The following is a 21,939-nucleotide window of genomic DNA, read 5'->3' as shown; positions in this document are numbered from 1 at the left end:
GGTCACCATGTCCTTCAAGAGTTGAGAACTAGTAGATTTCATCCTCTCACACTTACTTTTTATTCATAGATTGGGAAAGGAAAACAAGGTTTCCAATTCCCAGTTGTTTTCTTAACTTTGAATGAACTAGTCATTGAACTTAACTAGCTGAACAAACTGAAATGAAGAAAATATTCTCTCTGCCCCTGCAGAAGAGGCTCCTGCTGTCAAAAGCTGGTTTAGCACTTTAGCAAACTCTGGTCCCAGATGCATAGCCAATTACTCAAACCACTGAACTGGTGGAACTTTCTTAAAAATTTGGCAGCAAACACATACTGCTTTTTTTTATTATTTAATTGAAATTATTTTAATAGCTTATAATAAGTTTAGAGCATAATATAGGTTGACAATTTTAAATTTAATTTTAAATAGGTTAATTTTATAAAAATAAACCTGTATTAAGTTTAAATTTTAAAAAGCATCAATTTTTATCCACATTGGCTACTTGTGGATATTGTTATGTGCATCAGTGTGGAATCCAAGAGTACTCCTAATCTATGGACTGACTTGACCAGTTGTGAGTTGGTGTCTTCTACTAATGATAATCGGATCAGGGTTGCAAAATTGTCAAAACACTTTTCTCTGTCTACCAGCATTACTTCTGTCTTGCTTGGGTTCTGGTTCAACCAGCTCCTCTTCATCCATGAGCTGATCACCTCCAAGCACTGGGCCATCTTGGTGGTGGTGTAGTCATATGTGATAAAGAATAGGTAAAGTTGTGTGGCATCTGCATATTGCTGGCACTTGAGCCCTTGCCATCTGACCAGTTCACCTGCTGGTTGCATATAGATGTTGAAAAGACTAGAGAGAGAATTGATCTTTGTGGGAACTCTACAAATGAGGGGTTGTGGTCATGAAGGTCCAGTTTCTCATCTCTACTTAGTGGGTGGGTCTTTCTCAGGTGCCAGGCTACTGCCCTAAACACCCTTCCACCTTTTGTTTGTCTTGTCTGTTTAGACTGCACGTTCTTCTGGGCAGGAAATTTCTCTTAGTATGTGCATACATTGTACCTATACTGGGCACTTTATGGGGCACACCTGTGCCCCCTGGGGATTCCTTCAACCTGACAGAATCCTCTGCTGCTCCACTCTGGTAGCTTTTATGCCCACTTTGTGCTGCCAGAGCAGGACAAAGAGGCTGTACTGAGGTCAGGATCTGGCTCTTTCTTCATTACAGTATGTTAGGCAATTTAGTATGTCTCTGAGCCTAAAGAGTGTGTCCAGCTTAGTTTGCAATAGGCTGGTAACGTAAGTATGGCCTAAATTTCTCTAGTCATTGGAGATGTAGTATGGGTAGTGTAATGAAAATGAGGTCTGGTAACTCCCAACTGAGGTGTGGCCCAGGTTCATGTGTTAGTGCTGTAACCATGGGTAGCAGCAAGTAGAAGACCTGTACAAATTGAACTGCTCCCACCCCTTCTTTAGAAGCAGCTGAGGGTCTGATTCTCAAGGTGTGGTCATTTGCGCCTATGCCCAGTGACTGCAAAGATGAAAGAGAGCAACAAATCCTGAGCTGGTTGCATTGTAAATGACTGCAGTACCTACAAATCCAGGGAGAATCAGGTTCTGCAGCTTCTTCTTGACTAGCATAACAGTGGGGACTTTCAGATCATGTTAGCTAGCACGATCTAACACACGGGTTACCTATCTCTCCTGTAGACAGGGCAGTTGTACTTTAGCATGTGCTAAGCTGGTTAAGTTGAAGCCTGCACTCATTGCTAAGCCTGAATGTGACCATCTTGTCTCATGCTTGCCTAGGCTTCAACTCAACCAGCTTGGGATGTGCTCCAGTAAGACAGTCCTGCCTGCACTAGGGGTTTAGTACATGGTAGTTAGACCATACTTCTTTAAGCAACAAACCCCTTTTACTCTAGTCAAGATAAGATGTATGGGTGAAATCCTGCCCCCATTGAAGTCAATAGGAGTTTTGCCATTGTCTCCAATGGAGCCAGGATTTCACCCTGTGTGGTCACGCGTTCCCTCCAAATGCTAGTGTCTTCCTTGCTGTGGTGTCATTTTTTTACATTTAAAAAAAAATGCAAATTCCCCAAATTTACTCCTTAATGTGAGAAAACCTATATATTTAAAAAGCACAGGGACAGCGAGCAGGTGATGGAAGCCTCCTTTTGCTCTGAATCACACAAGTGAAAAATCAGTGGCTTAATTTTCAAAGGTGTTGAGTAACTGCAGTGCTCGTTGACTTCAATTTGATTTGTTGCTTCTGCTCAAAATCTTTGACCTTCAGGACACTGTTTGTTTAGTGGCAGCAGTATGGATCAGTGGCTAGGGCCCCAGCCAAGGAGTTCTGGATTCTAGTCCCAATTCTGCTAATACCTCTTTGTTACCTTCAGCTAGTCACGTCACCACTCTATGCCTCAGTTTCCCCCCCTGTATTTTAAAAGAAGTGGAGGCTGATAATGATTCTTTCCCTCCTGTGTGAGGCACTTTGATCTATGGACGGAAAGAGCTCAGTTATACAGTGCTGATCTGGCTATTCCATTCCTTTGGCCAGTACTATTCAGTGCCTATTAACAGAACCTGTTCACTATTGTATTTGCTGTTGCAGTGTGAAAAAGACCGCTTTAAAAGGCGGAGGTGGGGTGTGACTGATTTTCTGAACTACTATCATACAAGGCTTTGTTTCCTACCATTTATCTAAAGCTAAATGCCAGCTGTGTTTGATGACTGTGAATACAGAAAAGCGGGAATAAAAATGCAAGTCTCTCTCATATAAAGTATTCCCATTTTTTCTAAAAGTATTTTTTTCTTCACTCCGTGTTTGCACAATTTCCTTAGTTCCTTTCACAAGGCGTTTTGAACAGGATTTCTCACAGCTTTCAGTTTATCTTTCTCAAGCCTTCTGTTAGTCAATCTCCCTAGTCAATCCTGTGGAGCGTTCTGGGCCCTGCTGACACAGTTGGAATGACTTCTGCGTTATTTTAAACAAAATGGAACAGGCAGATGATGTAAGATGCAGATGGTCTCTTTGTCATGTGGGGAGCTGCTGCCACTTGCTGGCGTCATGTCATGTTTGAGTGGAAAGGTTTTTCCTACCACATTCTTTCCAAGGAAGGTTTCAAAGATGAAACATCATGAGACGTGTTGATGCCAAGGCCAGGCTGGGGGAATTTTCATTTATAATTCAGGGGCTCCTTCACAGCTTCTTTAGAACCCCGAGGAGCCCTCTGCCCCATATTTGTATCACTTTACTCCCTGTCCCCCTCCTCCAACCCCAGGACTGCTAAGTCCAAGCTCTCAGACCCAGGGAGAGACCTGATGAGTGTAAGCATGACCCCAGCCATGGTCAGTAAAGGTTTATTAACCAGGTCTTTGAAGAACAGTCCATAGGAAATTCTAACTAGCCCTGTTTTCAGGGTGGAGGAAAGTGCAGTTAGAACTGCCATTGTGTTGGTTCTGTACATAAATGTTCAGGTTTGTTTCCTTTTTGCTGAGATCTGTACTTGTGGCTACAAATCCTTCCTTGCCACCTGCAGAAGGTATTTCTAATTACAGCACAAGCACATCTTGTGCCAGTCAGCAGGTCCGCAAAAGAACCAGGCAAAGGAGCAGAAATAGTTTTGCAATGAAAGCAGGACTGAAGAGAGAATGTTGCAAGACTGATCTCTTCTCCAGTCTGGCATCGGTGCTGGGAAACTGAAGCACAATGTAGAGAACAGGGGCATTAATTCTGCTTAAATAGCAGACTGTATGTCCTCCACCAGACTGTTCTGGGGAACTAATTACACAGACTCTCAAATCAAAGAAATATAAAACAGTCTGCAAATTATTGCAATGTGGATTTGTTGGCAGCCTAAACCGTGACATATGGTCCTTCAGTATGGCACCCCATTCAACAGGGTTGCTAGTGTAGCTCATTACGCAAAGTAATGACGTAAGTAACAGTAAGAAACTGCTTATAGAAATTTTATTTTAGGTTGTTTCCCCGGTTAGTCACACAAAAAGAAACTCAGTGGTTTAAAGGGATGCTTCTGATCTGGTTAGGCTCTTAAATGTACTTTCCTTATAGAAAGGAGGTAAATCACACACACACACACACACACACACACACACACCATGTTAAAAGAACATTATTGAGTGCTTAAACTTACAGCCTAATAATGTAGGGGAGTTTGTGTGTAATTTCTTATATTGTTAAAAAAGCCAACTGAAAACAACAGAAATTCCATCATATGGCATCATATTGACACCCATATGGGTCATAAGCAGGGTTGGAACCTTTAGTTCCTCCTCATAGACCTCTGTCATTTGCGCTAATGGAGTAACTGACAGCAGTAGTAGGTTGTCATTCTCTCTGCAGACCAGCTTTAAAGGGGGATGAGACACACCGTTTGCTATGGGGTTTCACAGATATTTGATGACAGCAGAGTAATAGTGAGACTCAGGCACCTGAGGTTCCATTCCAGGCTCTGGGGCACAGTGTTCTCTAGTGGGCATAGACTTTTCTGCCCATTTCCCCCAAGCTTGACCACTTAGTCCCATCCCCTTGTCCCCATCCTTCCTCTTCCTCACTCTGGTTCCTCACACCAGTCCCATTAGCCTCACCTAGCCAGTCCCAGTCTCCACTCATCAAGCTTCTCATCCCAGTCTCCCTGCTCAGCCCAGCCCAGCAAATCCTAAACTATGTCTAGACTGCATTTGTCTTTCAGTGGCGGGTAGAGTCCGCACTCAGGTAGCCTGCCTAGCACAGTTTTAAGTAGCAGTGTAGATGGTGAAGCATGACTTAGGTGAGTAGAGTACAGACCCACCTGAAGGGTGTGGGTATGTGTGCGAGAACCCTACATGGCTCTCTACTTACCCAAGCTGAGTCTGCCCATTTACACTGCTATTTTTAGCTGTAAGTGCCCCACTGACTCCCAGCTGCTGGAGCCTTTCCCCGCTGCAGGAAAAGACCACAGGACCTGGGAAAGGCTTTGGCAGGGGTGAGGCAGTGGGGAAAGGCTCCGTCTTTTTCCACTCCCTGCCCCCAGCCAGAGAATCTTTCCTCACCACAGTGAAAGCTCCAGCAGACGAGAACTACTGAAGCTTTTCCCTGCTGCCTCACCCTTGGCAGAGCCTTTCACTGACATGTGCAGCTACACACCGCAGTGAGAGCACAGCTCACTTTTCACTGTGTCGTGTAGCTACACATACCCTACGAACCACCAAAAGTGGTGTGTCGTGTAGATGTAGCCCTAGTGTCTCACCCCTCTGGACTCTCTGTGGCAATGCCCCCCACCCAGTCCCAGTCTCTTTGCCCAGACAGGTCCAGTTCTCCTCCCACACCCTGGCTCCTTATCACATCATTTTCTCTCCCCGTCCCTCATCACACAAGTCACAAGGTAGCATTTCCAGGGCCAAAGTTAGGTGGAGGTACTACAGTACAGGTCCATTCCTAGAGTCCCAGCTCATGGAATCAGGTGATTACATCAGAACCTCAGCTTTCATTTAAAAGAAAAGTAATTTTCTAGCCCTTGTGGTTGCAGAGAAAAACTTGAAAGCATGTCCCAAATATAACTGCTGCAGACATGGCTGCCTGCGTATGCAGACATCCTGAAACAATAGCTCTGAGAGAATTCAACTGTCCTATCTCAATGGAGTGCTAGTGTCATGGAGGCAGTACTTTGCCAATGTTAGGTATAATATTTCTTTCCCTTTCCTGTAACCCAGCTTACATCTCTGCTGGAGTATAGACCACTGTTAAGTCCTTCCAGGACTTATATTTCATATATTTTTTTAAAAAATGAGTTAAATCTCTGAGCAAACAAAAGTGACAATCTCTAAAGGAAAAATGTTTACTAATCTAAACATTTCTGTCTATCTATATACACGCATGTACACACACACATCTATAAATGAATAAGAGTTTACTTTTAATCCATGAAACAACTGTGAATATTGTCAATAACACTTTTTTAAAGATAACGCTTTCAAGGGTTTCCCCAAATTTTAGTACCTGTTACTATCACAAGTTCAAATGAAAAATATAATTCTGCACCCAAACATCCATACATGCACTCCCCTGGAAGGATTTACTTTTCTCAGTCTCTGGAGAATAGTGTCCAACCCTCTGTTGACCAAGCCCACTCCTTCAAGTGGGCAAACAACTGATAGTCTCACAGTCTCCTTCAAACTGCCTTTGAGACCTTGCAATGACAGTCTCAGCAGGGCGAGGGAGCCTGCAGTCTAATCCAGCAAAACTAGCCAAGTCCCTGGAATACAGTTCTTAGAGCAGGCTGTAGTCCACCTACCTGGCTCCTACTCCTCCTATTTATAAATTCCTCCCCCTACTCTTGAGTTCCCATTAACTCAAGTGAGCAACTCTGGGTGTGTCCTGCCAGGCGGCTTGCCCACAACAAAAGTCATCTAAGTAGCTCCAGACAGCTATCAAGCATGCCTAGTGTCTACCACACCCCAATTCTAGATGATTCTGGCCAATCCAGCGGAGTCACCCTCACCTGACTCTGGCTGCTCTGCAGGCACACACAGAGTCCCAAAAACAAAAAGAATAAATTACGTGTCCTGCCCACTGTTCCTTCCCTTGTTTTGCATCGTTCAGTGCTGCAATAGAAGTATGAGCAGGGGTAAAGCTGGTGCCTACAAAACAAGCAAAATCTAGGGGGGGGCTGGGGGGGGGGCCCCAGCTCATCCCGCCCAGCTCCCGAGAGGCTCCGAGCCCCGGCCCCCCCTGGCCGGGGCGGGGGGGCGGGGGCCGGGCCGCTGCCAGTCATGCGTCGCGGGCGGAGGTCCACCGGGCCGACGAGACCGACCGACCTGCCGCAGGCATGAGACTGGCGCTCGCGCTCGCGGCTCGGCTCGACTCCCGCCGGGGGACGGACCAGAAGCAGCCAGCCGAGCCGCCGGACCGCGAACCATCTGCAGCAGCGGAGGGGAGGTCCAGCCGAGCGCGGACCAGCGGTCCCTCTGCAGTCATGCCCGCCGAGGTCCGCTGCTGGGCCCGGCCCGCGCGCCGGCGCGCATGACTGCTTGGGGCAGCCAAAAAGGTAGAGCCGCCCCTCAGTATGAGGGTTACACTAACTCCAAGAGCCACTGTTCCGAGGGGCCCCTACCAACACTTCCCCTACAGGGCACTCTGTGTGTGGCAAGAGAGGAAGAGTGCAGCAGGCCTGGCCCATCTACCAAAGCAGATATATATTGACTGCTGGAGAGTCCTCTTGCTACCACCCCTTCCTTTCTAGGGGGAGAGAATCCCAGTTGCTGCTCCAGAGGGGAATATAGAGGCATCACACCATTGCCCCCACCTCTCTGAGATGGGGACCTCCTACCATCATCCCTCCAGGTGGAGGGCACAGCCCTACGGGCAGAACCTTAGGGGCCCCATGTTGTGGGGGCTCATCTGCTTTAATCCAGCCCTGACTGGGTAAATGTAACTCTTGTACCCAGATGGTTTAAAGAAGCCAGTGGAGCTTTGTCTCTCCTGGGGAAGATGCAGGATTAGAGAATTTTGCATCCATAAACCCACCAATCTCCACAAAAAAGAAAATGCAGGCAGTCAACAGCAGCCCTGCGTCAGCTGAGAAGCCTTTGAGAGGCCTGCCGGGCAGAACAGGTTAAGATACAAACTGGCTTCTCCTCCATATCACCATATAGTATGGGAACAGCACTCATCTGTGGACGCCACGTGATATAATAGTACAGTGTCCACTGTACAATAGCAACCAAAGAGATCCCTATAAACCCACCAATCCACCCAGAAGGGACTCTTCAGTAGGATCCATGCAATTTGCGGGGCCTGCTCTCCCCACCTCCCCTCTGGCAGGGTAGGCCCTGTCAGAGATAGGCTCCATCAGGGCCAGGCCTGCCACATCCCCTGCACAGCGCCTCCCATCCCAGCACACCTGGGTAGCAGGACTGCAACAGTTCCTTAGCCTGCGCCCTCCCCTTTGTTTGTTGCATCTACCTGTTGTAGACGTAAGCTCTTTGGGGGCTGGGGCTGCCCTTTTACCGGGCCATATAATGCAGAGCAAAGGGGGTCTGATCCCTAGTTAAAGTCTCCAGGTACGTCCACAAGAAAAATAATAGGGGCTGACTGAAAATTTTCCAATTAAATTGTTTTGACAAAAAAAATTGGGCTTGGATTCTTGACAAAATGATTTTTTCCACAAAAAGAGTCTGTTTTCCATGGAAAATTTTGAATTGTGGTCGAAAAAATCAAAGGGCTGGAAAATGAGATATGTGGGTTTGGTTTGTAGACAAAATATTTCAGTATCTGAATTTCTTCCCCCTCCTCCCCACCCCTCAGAAAAAGAAAGAAAGTCAAACTAGTCCATATGAAAAGGAAGAATTAAAAAAAAAGATTTTTTGACCCAGCTCTAATAAATAGTTTCAGTGGTCTGGGTTTTCTCTAGTATCCAGGACTTCACCTCGAGGGAGTGTGGTATTAATGGCCAGCCCAGCATTGCATAGCTCTGCACTGAGAGAGTACTAGCAGACAATCAAGAGGAAAACACACACCTCTATAAGACAGAGGTGACTGAGTGCATGGTCTCTAGGAAAGGCTTCTACCCCCTCCACATACCGTCTGTGGAGTCATAGTATGGGAACTGGTGTTGATTTTCAAGCGAGCTGTTTGTGCAACTGGCCTGCTGGACATGAGTACTAGGAGAAAGGGCATAGGCACTATATAAACAAGCTATCATTGTGTAAAGAAATAAGCAGATGGAGGTCATGATCAGTTGCAGCTCTTACATTGCCACTGAATTAACCTAACATTTCTGACATATGATCTTTGCCAACTGTGAATTAGGAAGCGGGTTGCCTGAATGGAGCAGGGAGAGGCTGACACAGTACAGCATTGCGTTTTCCCACAGAAGGCCTGGCTGGCACTCAGTACCACAGAGGGGCGCAGCTACATTCCAGCAGCAGGGGGAGAAATTGGGCAACAGCATTCACTCTTTAAAGGCCCAAATCTGCCAAGAGCAGAATCCTCTGATGGCAGCAGCCACAAATGCTGTGGCAGAGGGGTGATTCTTATTACCATCACAGTAGCATCTAGAGGCCCCAGTTAAGAACAGGACCTCCACTGTTCTAGGGGCTGTACATTCTGTAGAAGACAGTCCCTGTCCTGAGGCGCTTACAGCCTAAGGGCCTGGTTCAAAGCCCACTGCAGTTAATGGGAGTCAAACCCTAATTAGACAGGGCAGACAAACTTCAGGAGAAAGCTAGCGACGGCACAGAGAGCGATGAAGTGATTCAGGAAAGGTCAGTCAGGGAAATGAACACCACCCTTCTGAATCCCAGTTCATTGCCTTAACGAGACCAGCCTTCTTCTCAGACACATGTATAGAGTGGTGTATTTATTCTGCTGGGTTATTAGTGACCTGGAGGTGCAAAATGAGGTGACTGATCCAACTCTACACCTTTGTGGTGGTGGTGTTCTCGACCCATGTAATAACCAGGTGATTATTTCTCAATGTTGTACCTGGCCACTACAGAGGTATGTAAAAGGAAGGGAGGTGGAGAGAGTACAAGGAGCTTCCCACTCCTTCCTTGCCAGGGGCCAGGCACAGACATAGATCTTGCACTCCCCAGAGCACCAGGACTGCTTAAGGATTGTGCTGTTGCCAGTGCTAGACTCTCCAGGAGGAGCAAAGAAGGTGGTGTGCCCAGGCTGGTGGGAAGGTCATGCTGGACTATCTTCCAGGCTGGTGGATATTCTGCCCTTCTGCTCCAGGAGGTATTATGCATGGCTGAACAGCTCCGCCCACCACTGATACCATGCTGTAGCCCATAGACTTAGCTATGCCTTGTTTCTGGATCCACCAGCTTCTGTTGGCAAAGCCTACTGAGATGAAACTCCTCCTGGGAACAGAATGCAGCACCATAGACTGCCTGTTGCAACCCCTCTGATGCCAGGAAAAGCCCACAAATTGGAAAGAGGTAGCGAGGGAGGATCGGGTACAGGGCACATGGGAGATGCATTGATTCATCCACCTCCTCGGGAGCCTCCTATTGAGCTATAGCCAGAGTTTAAAGCTGTCCTCTAATGGGGGTGAAATACCTACATGGATGCAGCTGCTCCTTAATGTGCAAAAGGGGCCAGAGTGCAAATGCTGCACCTACAGGAGTAAAGCAAGCCCCAGTAGGATTAAAAAGAAGTCTTCTTGGGCTGTTAGGGGTTACCCAGATCCAGATAAAAGAGGGAAGTGTCAGCTTTTCTTGTTTTTAAAAGTAGAGAATTGATCATGCTTATTTTCAAGTAATGACTGAGAAAAGGAAAAGTTTGTTCAAGGTTCGTTTGGACACATTTTTGTTTGCATCTTTTAGCGCATGTAAACCTGGAGGAGCTGCTACCCTCCTTCACAAAAATCTGCCTTTCCAGAGAGAAAATGATAGCTGATGATAAATGCATCCCTCACTAATGAATTATATTGTGAAAGAATTAACTGAGGAAGCACATATGTGCCCCCTGCAGCTGATCTGAATTGCCTCTCTAGTTTTGTCTGATATTAGTTCTTCCCCTCAGGGTATTCTTGTTCTTGGAGGAGATTTTAATGTTGTCCCTAATCCCTGTTTGGACAGACTTCCAGCCAGCCTGAAACCTTTTAAGGCTTAATTGTATAGAAGATCAGATATGATCTTTTTATATGCAGCACATTGAGAAGTCGTTAAGAGATATCTTTCTTTTATGAGAAAGGGCCTGATCCTGTGAAGTCACCAAGGGACAGATTTTCAAAAAAGCTCAGCACCCAACATCTCCTCTGGTTCTCAAGGCAAACTGCTGGGTGCTGAGCACTTTTGAAAATCTGGCCCTAAACAATACTCAAGATCATGCCCAAAGACCGTATACACACACCGACAAATATTACAATGCTGCAGTGATTGCTTTTGCCGTTTGTGACGCTCTGTACCGCTGAACACCCAGCACCCCCATGTTCATCCTTATAAAACGATTGTGTCTTATCCAATACAAAGTTTGTCATGTCGGGTGTCTTCAGAAGGTTCATGATGCACTGAGCATAGTTGTTATAGTAATTGTTATAGGGATGTTATACGTTATAATTTCATGTATATAGTTATGAGGCTGAAAATTTAACCTCTTGGCTTAAAGCAAGCCCAGGCAAAAACTCTCCAGGAGCAAAGGGGCAGTTCACACCTCATCAGGGCAGGTATGGGACAAACCCAGCCCAGCCTCACAGGCACAAAGGACGCTGGCCTAGGCAGCAACAAAAGAATCTGTTAGTCTCTTAAGGGAGTCACCCCCCTTCCTCTGGTCAGTTTGGAGCTGCGATGAGGTGATGCTCACCTGACTCTGAAGCAGGGGGGGGAAAGGGGGCAAAGCCAAGAGGGAAGAAAGGACATGATAAAAGGGAGAGACATTTTCCAAGCTCTCTCTCTTCCACCTACATCTACAGACATCACACCAAGCGACTGAAGTGCTGATCAAAGGGGAGAGCCTGGCTGAAGAGCAACCAGCCAGCCTGTGGGCAGAAGCATCTAAGTTTGTAAGGGCACTGAAAGTGTTAAGAGCAGCTTAGAATGCGTTTTGCTTTTATTTCATTTGACCAAATCTGACTTGTTATGCTTTGACTTATCATCACTTAAAATCTATCTTTATAGTTAATAAATATGTTTATTCTACCTGAAGCAGTACATTTGGTTTGAAGCATGTCAGAAACTCCCCTTGGGAAAACAAGCCTGGTACATATCAATTTCTTTATTAAATTTATGAAATCATATAAGCTTGCAGCATCCAGGGAGCATAACTGGACACTACAAGATGGAGGCTTCTAGGGTTTTGTGTCTGGGACCAGAGGTATTGGCTAGTGTCGTTCGGGTGAACAGTCCAAGGAACAGCTTACATGCCAGAGGCTGTGCATGAACAGCCCAGGAGTGGGGGTTCTCACAGCAGTGCAAGGTAAGGCTGCCTCCCAGAGTTAGGGATTGGAGAGACCTAGCAGATCACCAGTCCGGGCAACACCAGAGGGGAACATCACACTGTGAAAGGGTTATAAGCAGGGAAAACTGCAGGTCTAGAAGTCTAGTAAAATAATATTCAGAAGGAGGTCAAATTTCTAATCACACTGTGCTAGTTCAGCTGTTGTGAAGTGACATATTTAATAGAAGAGTTAGTGCAACTATGCCATTTATAGCAGCTATGGAGCTGGCCCCTATCATCAATTCCTCAAGAATCCCTTTCGCCCACTTTTAATGATGTCATAAATCCTCACTAAAATGTAAAAATATTGAAGATTTTAGTTATTGTCCCATTTCTTTATTAAATGTGGACACCAGGATAAAGGCTAACATATTTCCTAATAAGTTTTCTCCTATTGTTCATCTAGATCATCTGTTTTCATTCCTCATACAGTGGCTGCCAATAAAATTAAGAAGTCTATTAAATTAAACATCTATGATGTTCACTGAAATCAGTCAGAGGGCTTTTTCCTCAACCTTGCTCTGAGAAGGCTTTGACGGAGAATGCTGGAAGCATGGACCAGATTCTCAGCTGGTGGAAACTGACATAGCTACCCTGACAAACTATACGTCAGTTTACACCAATTGAGGTTCTGGCCCCTAATATATTTAAAGGCTTAAAGCCCTTAATGCTGTGCCCAAATTTAGACCTAGAATTGCTCTTTTTATACAATCACCCCAAAGCTTGTGTTACTCTAAAATTGTGTACCGCTGGGAAAGTTTTAGCAGTTATAGCTGTGTAGTTATACTAGCAGAGTTCTGCTGCACACTCTTTTTCTAGCATAAAAGTGACTTTTCTGGTGAGCGTCCACATAGAGAGGAGAGAGAGAGAGAGATTGGTATAACTATATTGGTTTAAATTCATATCCTAAATCATACTGAATTTTTTTTTCCTATGTAGATAACACCTTAATGTCACATTCTTGGATTATTTAAAAAGGAAAAAAAAAAGCAGTCTGGGACAGGAATGTCCTATTTCCCAATCTTATAGGTTTATTTATTAAACCTTTAGCTATTGCCCTTAGATCCCATTCAGATATCTTGAGGATTAGTATTGGTGCCTATAAATATAAAAGTGTCTTTATTTGCAGATAACCTACTCATTTTGAAACATCTTTGAAAATTACCTTGACCTCATTTTAGCTCTTCAACAATATGGTAGATTTTATGGTTTGAAAACTAAACGTACAAAAAAACAAAAGCAACTCTACTAGGAAGTATGACACATCAGCTCTTACCCCCAGATTTTCAAATTAGTAAATTGCAGCTTAAATTCTGGTACCTTTCTGTTAAAGGATCTCATTAAAATATATCAACCTTAATAAAAATGCATTTATCCAGCAGTGAAGGAGGAAGACCTTGCTATTAATATGTACTCAAATAAAATGTTAATCTTTTTATGACAACTGAATACGCTACTCAGTTTATTTAGTCCTATTCTGGTTTTCCCAGTGTCTTTTCCCCTAAAAAAAAAATTAAAAAAAATTAGAGCATCTTTGTAAAGCTCTTATATGGAAAGGGGAAAAAAAATACAGGGATAAGCCTAGCCAAAATGCAATTATCTAAACCAGATGGACTGTCTATCAAACTTAGCAATTTCCCTTCATATTGTATTGGAATGGCTCCATGATAACCCATCTGCAAACCCTTACCTCACTTCAGCATTAAATCGCCCATCCCCTTACACTGGTAACACCTAAATACATGTATTTAAATTTGAATGGCCCTCTAATGTTGGAAAAAATCCCATCATAACAATCATCCTCTAGAAATGACATAAAGTATGTTAGCAGTTAAGCTGTACTCCTACAGCTTTGATAGTGGAGTTAGCACAATCTCCACCAGGCCTAGAAAAAACTCTTCCATATGGATTGGGCAAACAAAGGGCTCAGAGAGCTCCTTCAGACAGACCGAGGGGAATCATGTACTTGTTTGAAAAACTTAAACCAAACTTTGGTATTAATACTGAACAGCTTTATAGGCACCTCCAAGGGAAGGAATTTGTAAGCAAAGTATTAGCTGTGCTGTCACTACATCAACCAGAGAACCAGCTCACAGACCTAATTAATTCTAAAAGTTTGACATAGACTTTTTAGAACATCTTTCAGGCACAGAAGTTCTGCATATCAAGCCAAACCTAGAGTATAAACAGGAGACTTCAAAGGTCAACTTCGAAGATTTAGATTGGTATTGGATATTATGTAAATGACATGAAGCTTCAAAATACAAGATCCAACATTATATTTTACTCATAGAATGGATTATTCACCTTGAGGAATAAATACCAGTCTATCAGCTTCTCACTGTAAAAAGCAAATCAAGAAGCAAATTCTACACCCTCTTCTACAGATGTGGAGAATCCCTGGTCAGTAGAAGCGATACAGTTGCACTGCTCAGGGGGGTCTGGATTGGTAGGCACAGATGCTCCCTGCTTGGTTGTGCTAAGGGGGCCAGAGGGGGGCCTGGTGGAGGCTCAGGCCGAGACAGAGAATCCACTGTGAAAGCTGATCCTACCATCTCTCTCTTCCCCTCCGTAGAAGAAGGGTAATACAGAAGGTTGCATGGAAGCTTCTCACCATTGCAGGCTACTCAGGCTAGGAACTGAACTAATGATTTGGGCCTACATGCTTAATATTAAGATCTTAGTTTTTGTTCCCAGGTATATTTCTGAGTGATCTGCAGGTGAAAGAAGTGACATGATGTCATAAATCCACACTAAAATGTAAAAATATTGACAATTTTACTTATTGTCCCATTTCTTTATTAAATGTGGACATCAGGATTAAGGCTAACATATTTGGACCTGGGAATTTCTACAGCATGTTGGGAGGGCCTCAGAAAGAAAAACATTGAGAACCCCTGCCTTAATTTATCTCCATGTGATCAGTACTGGAAATTAAGTAGTTAGATTATTGTGACACCCCCTCCCCCCTCCAAAATTGTACAATTGTAGAAGTTTATAAATAGGGGAAAGAAGCTGACTTTATTGAAATAAACAGATATTACTTAAAGAACTTTGGAGTGTGTGTCATTGTTTTCTTAAACTAAAAGGAGGAACACAGATGATATATTCGATGCACAAGTCATTGCAGGGAGGGTGACAGGGGAAGTTAAGGAGGGGAGGGACAAAGAAAATAACCCTAAACCAATGGCCCAGATTTTGTCCCCCACACCAATGTACTGGGGCACAAGGTGGTATAGCCACAACGCTCTATGCTACAGCTATCCTGGCCTGTGGAGCAGACCATCAGAAGCCATGGGGAGGCTACTGTAAGCTAGAGCAGTTCCTGGGGCTGCACCTGCAGAATCTGGGAGTGGTGAAGATGACAAAGCCTTCCCTTCTCCGAGGCTTCAGCTTCTGAAAGATGCAGCACATAATTAGCCATCTGCATTTGCACGGTGGTTCGTGCGTCGTGTCACCAGAACTTGGTCCATCCCTCATAAAGCAGGAGCCTGATTCTCCTTTCGTAGTTCTAAAATAGAAGTGCCGCCATTGACATTCCTCAGTAATCAAATCAAAGGAGATGTAAAACCCCCTATAAGTAAGAGGAATACCACCAGGCCCTATAACCCTTTCCTGACTTTATTCCCCCCTTGCAATGCAATCACATGTGCTTTCATATATAATACGGACTTCACTGGCGTTACCCCACTGTACAACTGCTGCAGCTGAGTGGAGAAGCAGGCCCTTGGTTTTAATTAGAACAAGTGGTTTTTATATAGTTTTACTGTAATTTTCCAGATGCTCACGTTAAAACTGCATATAAAGACATCTCACAGCAGCCCACAAAGCATATAGTAGTAGTCACGATGGTGCTTCGCGTAATTACTACCTCTCATCAGATGGAGGCTGAGAATAACAGCAAGAAAAGCCTGCTTCAGGCAAGGCTAAAAGAATGAAGGGACTAATAATCGACTAATTAAAATTCTCACAGAAGGAACAGGCTTTGATTGATAGAAACTGCAAATGAACGACTTCTCTAATGAAGAGCAACTGTCTATCTTGTCGCTGACTCAACTGAGAGAGCGGGTTTTGACAATAGACAGAAAGTTAAAAACCGCTCTGAGAATAGAATGTCATATCACATTTTGCATCTAGCCTACCCCAGCTATCCCATAGTTGTACAGTCACTGACTGTGGGCCCAATCCTGTATTCCCCCTACAGGCAAACTCCCACCGCTTGCAACTGAAGCATTGTTGGTGTAAGAAATACAGGAACCAGTTCTGTATAGGCAAATTTGGCTGCCATTACATGCTCAGCAGTAACTCAGGAGCAGCGCTGGGCATGCAGCAGTGACAGCTTACATTCAGCTGTTTGTTTGATGTATAAAGTGCACCCTAATACTGCAGATCCTGTCAACATTCCATTGTTGCTGGGTAAAGCTGCACCCTGCTGGGAAATTCCCCCAAGCTGAGGACCAGGAGTAGTTTCCACTGCCACACTCCCATGGGTTCTGTTGAGGGAAGGCAGCTTTAATTTGCATCCAAGACTCCAGCAGAGCCTTCCCAGCAAAGGTTGCTTAGGCTGTAAGCCACAGCAGCAAATCTTCCAGATGCCCTGGCTACTCCCCGTCCCTAGCCAGTGAGCCCACATCTGGAGCTGTGGCAGCTGACTGCACACCACTTGGAGTGAAGTGATCTCCCTTGATGCAGACTGTCCATCACCAAGGGACCTCTGCCAGGTTCCAGGACTGAGCCAAGCAGGAGGTGAAGAATTATGTGACAATACACACATAACATGGAATTGCAATGAGATATACTAAAAGTCAAGGATGAAGAGGGAGGCTCCAGCACAAGCAATGGGGTGGAGGGTGAGACAGTGGAGTCCCTGACTTGATATCAGCTTCAAAGGAGCCTCAGACTCCATAGCATGTCAAAGGCCAAAGAAAAAATCTGCCCACAAAGCAGTCACACATTGCTGTCCGAGGTTCTACAGCAACACACACCTTAGTTTGGAATCTGGCTCTAGGCAGTGTATATGCATCACTGGGGCTGGAGAGGTACAGGTCATCTGATTATAACCACTGCAATCTCAGGCACTTATAAACCAACACCAAAATCAAAGGGACTGTCAGGCTGGAGGGAGGTTACTAGTGGAGTTCCTCAGGGATTGGTTTGGGGACTAATCTTTTTATTACTGACCTTGGCACAAAAAGTGGGAATGTGCTAATAAAGTTTGCAGATGACACAAAGCTGGGAGGTATTGCTAACACAGAGAAGGACCGGGATATCATACAGGAAGATCTGGATGACCTTGTAAACTGGAGTAATAGTAATAGGATGAAATTTAATAGTGAAAAGTGCAAGGTCATGCATTTAGAGATTAACAACAAGAATTATTGTTATAAGCTGGGGGTGCATCAGTTGGAAGTAATAGAGGAGGAGAAGGACCTCAGAGTATTGGTTGATCACAGGATGACTATGAGCTGCCAATATGATATGGCCGTGAAAAAAGCTAATGTGGTCTTGGGATGCATCAGGCAAGGTATTTCCAGTAGAGATAAGGAGGTGTTAGTACTGTTATACAAGGCATTGGTGAGACCTCATCTGGAATCCTGTGTGCAGTTCTGGTCTCCCATGTTTAAGAAGATCTGGTTTTTACTGTCACCACCCAAATCCTTTAAGGGTTATTTGGGAAACTCAGTCTGCAGGGAAGGTAGACAATCTCCCTCCCAGTAGCCTTGAGAGACTTCTCCACCAAGTTCCTGGTGAACACTGATCCAAACCCCTGGATCTTAAAACAAGGAGAAATCAATCAGGTTCAAGAGTGAACAACCCCAAAACAAAGAGCACACAAACAAAAGCCTTCCCCCCACCAAGATTTGAAAGTATCTTGTCCCCTTATTGGTCCTTTGGATCAGGTGTCAGCCAGGTTACCTGAGCTTAACCCTTTACAGGTAAAAGGATTTTGGTATTTCTGGTCATGAGGGATTTTATAGTTTGTACACAGGAGGGCTGTTCCCTTCCCTTTATAGTTATGACATAAGCGTTATTGAGAATAGCAGGTACAAAAAGTGTTCAGATGGAAACATGATTTTCTACTTGATGACTAAATATCAGTTCAAATATGTGAGCTTGTTGATAGGTCACTATTCCCAGCTTTTCTTCACAACTATGGGAGCTAAAAGCAGGGATTTTTTTTTCTTAAATGAAAGCAGAAATTCTCATGTACCCCTTTTAATCTAGGAGCAGAAGCTTTGGGGGAAAAAAACCTTAATATCATCATGAGACTCACAATAAAAATCACAACAGTTGGCTACAGACTGACTGACTGGCCATCTGTTAGCGCAGGGGCTTTGCTTCCCCCAGCTCTGATTTAAGGTTCAGGGAGTTCCTATTCATGACAAAATCTGAAATGCTCAATGGGACGAGAGCATTTACAGAGAGACCAGCTCTGCACATCACACCCTCGGGTCCAAAGAGAGGTACTCATACACTCAATCCAGCTGAAAAGAGCATGCCATGGCAAGGAGCTCTTCTCTGTCTTTGCTCCACAACCCCCGGAGCCAAGGAACTCTCAAATGTCTGGAGGCACATTTGGACACTAATTTTTCACATGGTTGTTCTCTGCATCATGTACTGGAAGATAGTATGTGCCCCCCAGTCTGTCACTGACTAGGTTTAAATTGCAGCAGTGTCAGCTCCTCAGCTGCTGTACAGAGTAAGAGGCTCAGGCACTGAGATTCATAATGCTGCAGCAGCTTCACAAGGTAACACAAAGAGAAGAAGGAAATCAGTCCAAGCCACTGGACTTGGTCTAACTGCAAACCTCTGGAATTCCCTTTGGGCTTATTTGATATATTTTGACCTTCATAATGTCAGCGTACTAATGATTTGAGGATTGAGGGCCACGGCCTGCATGCCTTAAGCATCCAGTATTTCCAGGACTGTAGGATCATGCCCTATAAGGCTTAAATGACAAGATAATGTTGATTTTTTTTTAAACGTTTCCTTTGTCAGATGAATACGCTGACTGAACATTTGTATTGAGTTTGTATTTTCAAAACCAGTTCACCTTTACTCAGACAAGGCCTAAAGAACAACAACAATTTGCATTTGTTTCTAGACATTGGCTGATTGCATTATTAAACAGCCAAACTTTTTCCCCAAGGAATCAAATCAATTCCGTTTCCGCTTAGTCACTCTTTCCTCAGTGAAGTATACTAGACCATGTTTTAGCACTTTCTAAACATTCTGAAGGGCCTGATTCTCCTATTTTACACCAGCACGGATCAGGAACAATTCCAGGGAAGGCAATGGAGTGGATTGATTTAAAACTGTTTCTGAGATAAGACTAAAGCTCTGCCCCTTTTTAGATCTTATTATGCACAGCTTTTATGGTATCGGTACAGAATATAAATAATGGGATTTCTTGTACTGAGAATCAACAGGGATGAATACATTGACACTGGCAAAACAACTATGACAAAACAGTCAATGTGACTATAATAAAGTGCTGTTAAATGCACAAAAGTAAATCCACTGAACCTCCCCAGACCCCCAAAAAAGTATTACTTGTAACGGTAGTAGGAAAAAAATTGAGGTAGAAGTGTGACTTAAGTTGATGATGTACCTTAAATACAACAACTGCAAAGCAATTTTGGGGACAATTTAAAGTGTTACTTTTTGTGCATAAAGGAGCGTTCAGTTGCTTTATGGAATTACTAACGCCTCTTTCTTAGGAAGCTCTATTTCCCCCTGCCCTCTTTTCACATTGCATAACCCCAGAAGGTTGGCTGCTACTTGCACTTATCCATGTGTCTTTCATTTTAAATCACAACTAGAATATGATTAAGATTTGGTCTGCTGCACAATTTGTCCAGATTAAATTCTGTGCTGATTAACAATCATGACAAGTACATACAGTATCTTCAGTCAGGCTCACCCTTGAACATGACGTGACACATACACCCTGATGCAAACTCCACTGAAATAGATGGAGTTACACCAGGATGAATCTGGTCCCACTCGTTTAAACAGAGCCAGAAAGGAATATGTCGCTGTATTGTTCTGAGAAGTAGATGATATTAAGTTCATGGTTGTCGCTTACATCAGTAAGATTGTTCTAATGAAGAAAGTAAGAGCCAGGACACATGCCAAGGGGAAATTTTATAATCACCTGAAAAAATCATTAACCTTGAACTACATCTACTTTCTAATGGCATATTGTGTAAGCAACAAAACACCAGCACATGATTTTGGGACCAGGGATGTTCCCCTTCCAATTGTTTTCATCTTGGAGGCCGCCAGGGTGCTTACGTGCACTTTCGACTGCCGTTGTGAAATATGTGTTCCCGGTTTGTTCTTGTACTGCCTCTGCAGGAAATCAGAGCCTTTGACTTCCTGTAAGCTGCAGATGCATTATTCTTTGTATTCCCCAAATAGGAAGTCCTGGGGTCATTCTGCCAAATAAATGGAAACTTCATTTCATTTCAGCACAGGATTAATAGCTAGGAAGTGTCAGGATATTGATGGGCTGATAAGACAGTCAGACCAGAAGCCTTTTATGGGCACCAGAGCTAAAGCATTTGGATACAGACATGAAACAATCTCTGTATCAAACTATGGGGAAGGAACGTTACCTGATCAGAAGCGATCCAGACATTTCTGTTATTGCTTTGTTTATCCCATTGTAAACTTTACAGCTTTATATTTTAGGAGGAAAAGAAATAAATTGCTTCTGATGACTAAGCCCTATTTTTGATGATTAAGTCCTATGATTTTTGTTCTTCAAATCTCAGCACTCTAGTAAATGGGCCTGATTGTCCTCTTACTTACACATCAGTCTTACAATAGCATAACTCCATTGGCTTCAGAGGGTATTCTTCTGATTTGCACCAGTGTAAGTGAGAGGAAAATCTGGCCCCAAATTTTCTCCTGCATATAATTTGAGGTTGCAAACTTCTCAAGCGACTGAGCACGTGGAAAATCATTGTAAAGGTAACATTTAAGACCATTAAATTCTGTGAAGTTAAACCAGGCATGAATTTGGTCCATTATATTTTAAGCATTATCCAAACAGAAACTAATCACCACCACATTCCTGTGAGCTTAGTACTATTATTATTCCCATTTTGCAGATTTGGGAAAGTGAGGCAGATAGGTTAAGGGGCTTGCCTGTGGCCAGAGAGAGTCAGGTCAGAGCTAGGATGGAGAGGCCAGGAGCTCCTGGTTATCAGTCCTCTGCTCTGTTCACTAGACCCTTCTCCCGCTCCTGAGATCCAATTTCAGGAACAATTAAGCACATCATTTTACCACAATAATGAGCTAAAATCATTTTAGATGCAACTCCACTGATGTCCACAGAATTCCACCAGGGATTAACTTGGCCTGTGGTGGAAAGAGAATGGAAAAACAGGGGTTCTTATGTGCACCAATTGACAAAAATTCCTGCACTAAGTTTCCAGGGGTTGGGGTACGAGGTCTTCCTGAATGATAGGACTGTATATACTCTATGTTTGTCTATAAACTGCTGTATTCGCTACAATATTTTCTTCAGGCAGTTGCTGAAATGGAGGGAAGACCTTCTTTCTCTGTGGAAAGGAGGAATACCTAAGCTCTGGGTTTGCATGAATAGATCTTTGAGTATATAAATAGAATCCTCCTTTCGCCTCTTCTAAAAATATGCATGTTAATACAGTAAGCGTTACTATGTATTTAATGTACAAGCTCTTGAAGCTGTGGCTATTTTATTTTAAATCTGATGTAGAAAAGAAGTCAAACGAGCTGTGTGTGTCTTCCCCAAATGCCTGTTCATGAGAACCCATAGTGGAATAATAGATAGCTATGGTCTAAGAGTAATATTGAATGGAATTCTGAAATAAGCTTTGGAGAACCCAGCCATGAATGCCCAAATCAGCACTGACCCTTTCAGAGGAAGGATACATATGTTAATGAAGACATTTGGGTGCTGGAAAGGACCCCATATAGATCATCTCAATTGGTGATCATTTTAGAGGATCTATT

General features: G+C 43.9%; 1 long non-coding RNA gene across 2 annotated transcripts in view; it reads right to left on the bottom strand.

The window, feature by feature from the left end:
* Positions 1 to 19,094: 19,094 nt before the first annotated feature.
* LOC120369140 overlaps positions 19,095 to 21,939 on the bottom strand; it is a 29,308-nt gene continuing 26,463 nt past the window's right edge. For both annotated transcript variants that reach the window (XR_005582951.1, XR_005582952.1), the window contains one exon: positions 19,095 to 20,375. This is a non-coding gene — a long non-coding RNA (uncharacterized LOC120369140). The remainder of the gene's footprint in view (positions 20,376 to 21,939) is intronic.

Source organism: Mauremys reevesii, linkage group 1, assembly GCF_016161935.1.
Source record: "Mauremys reevesii isolate NIE-2019 linkage group 1, ASM1616193v1, whole genome shotgun sequence".
In the NCBI taxonomy this organism is placed as follows: Eukaryota; Metazoa; Chordata; order Testudines; family Geoemydidae; genus Mauremys; species Mauremys reevesii.
This window is presented reverse-complemented; position numbering and strand designations above follow the sequence as displayed.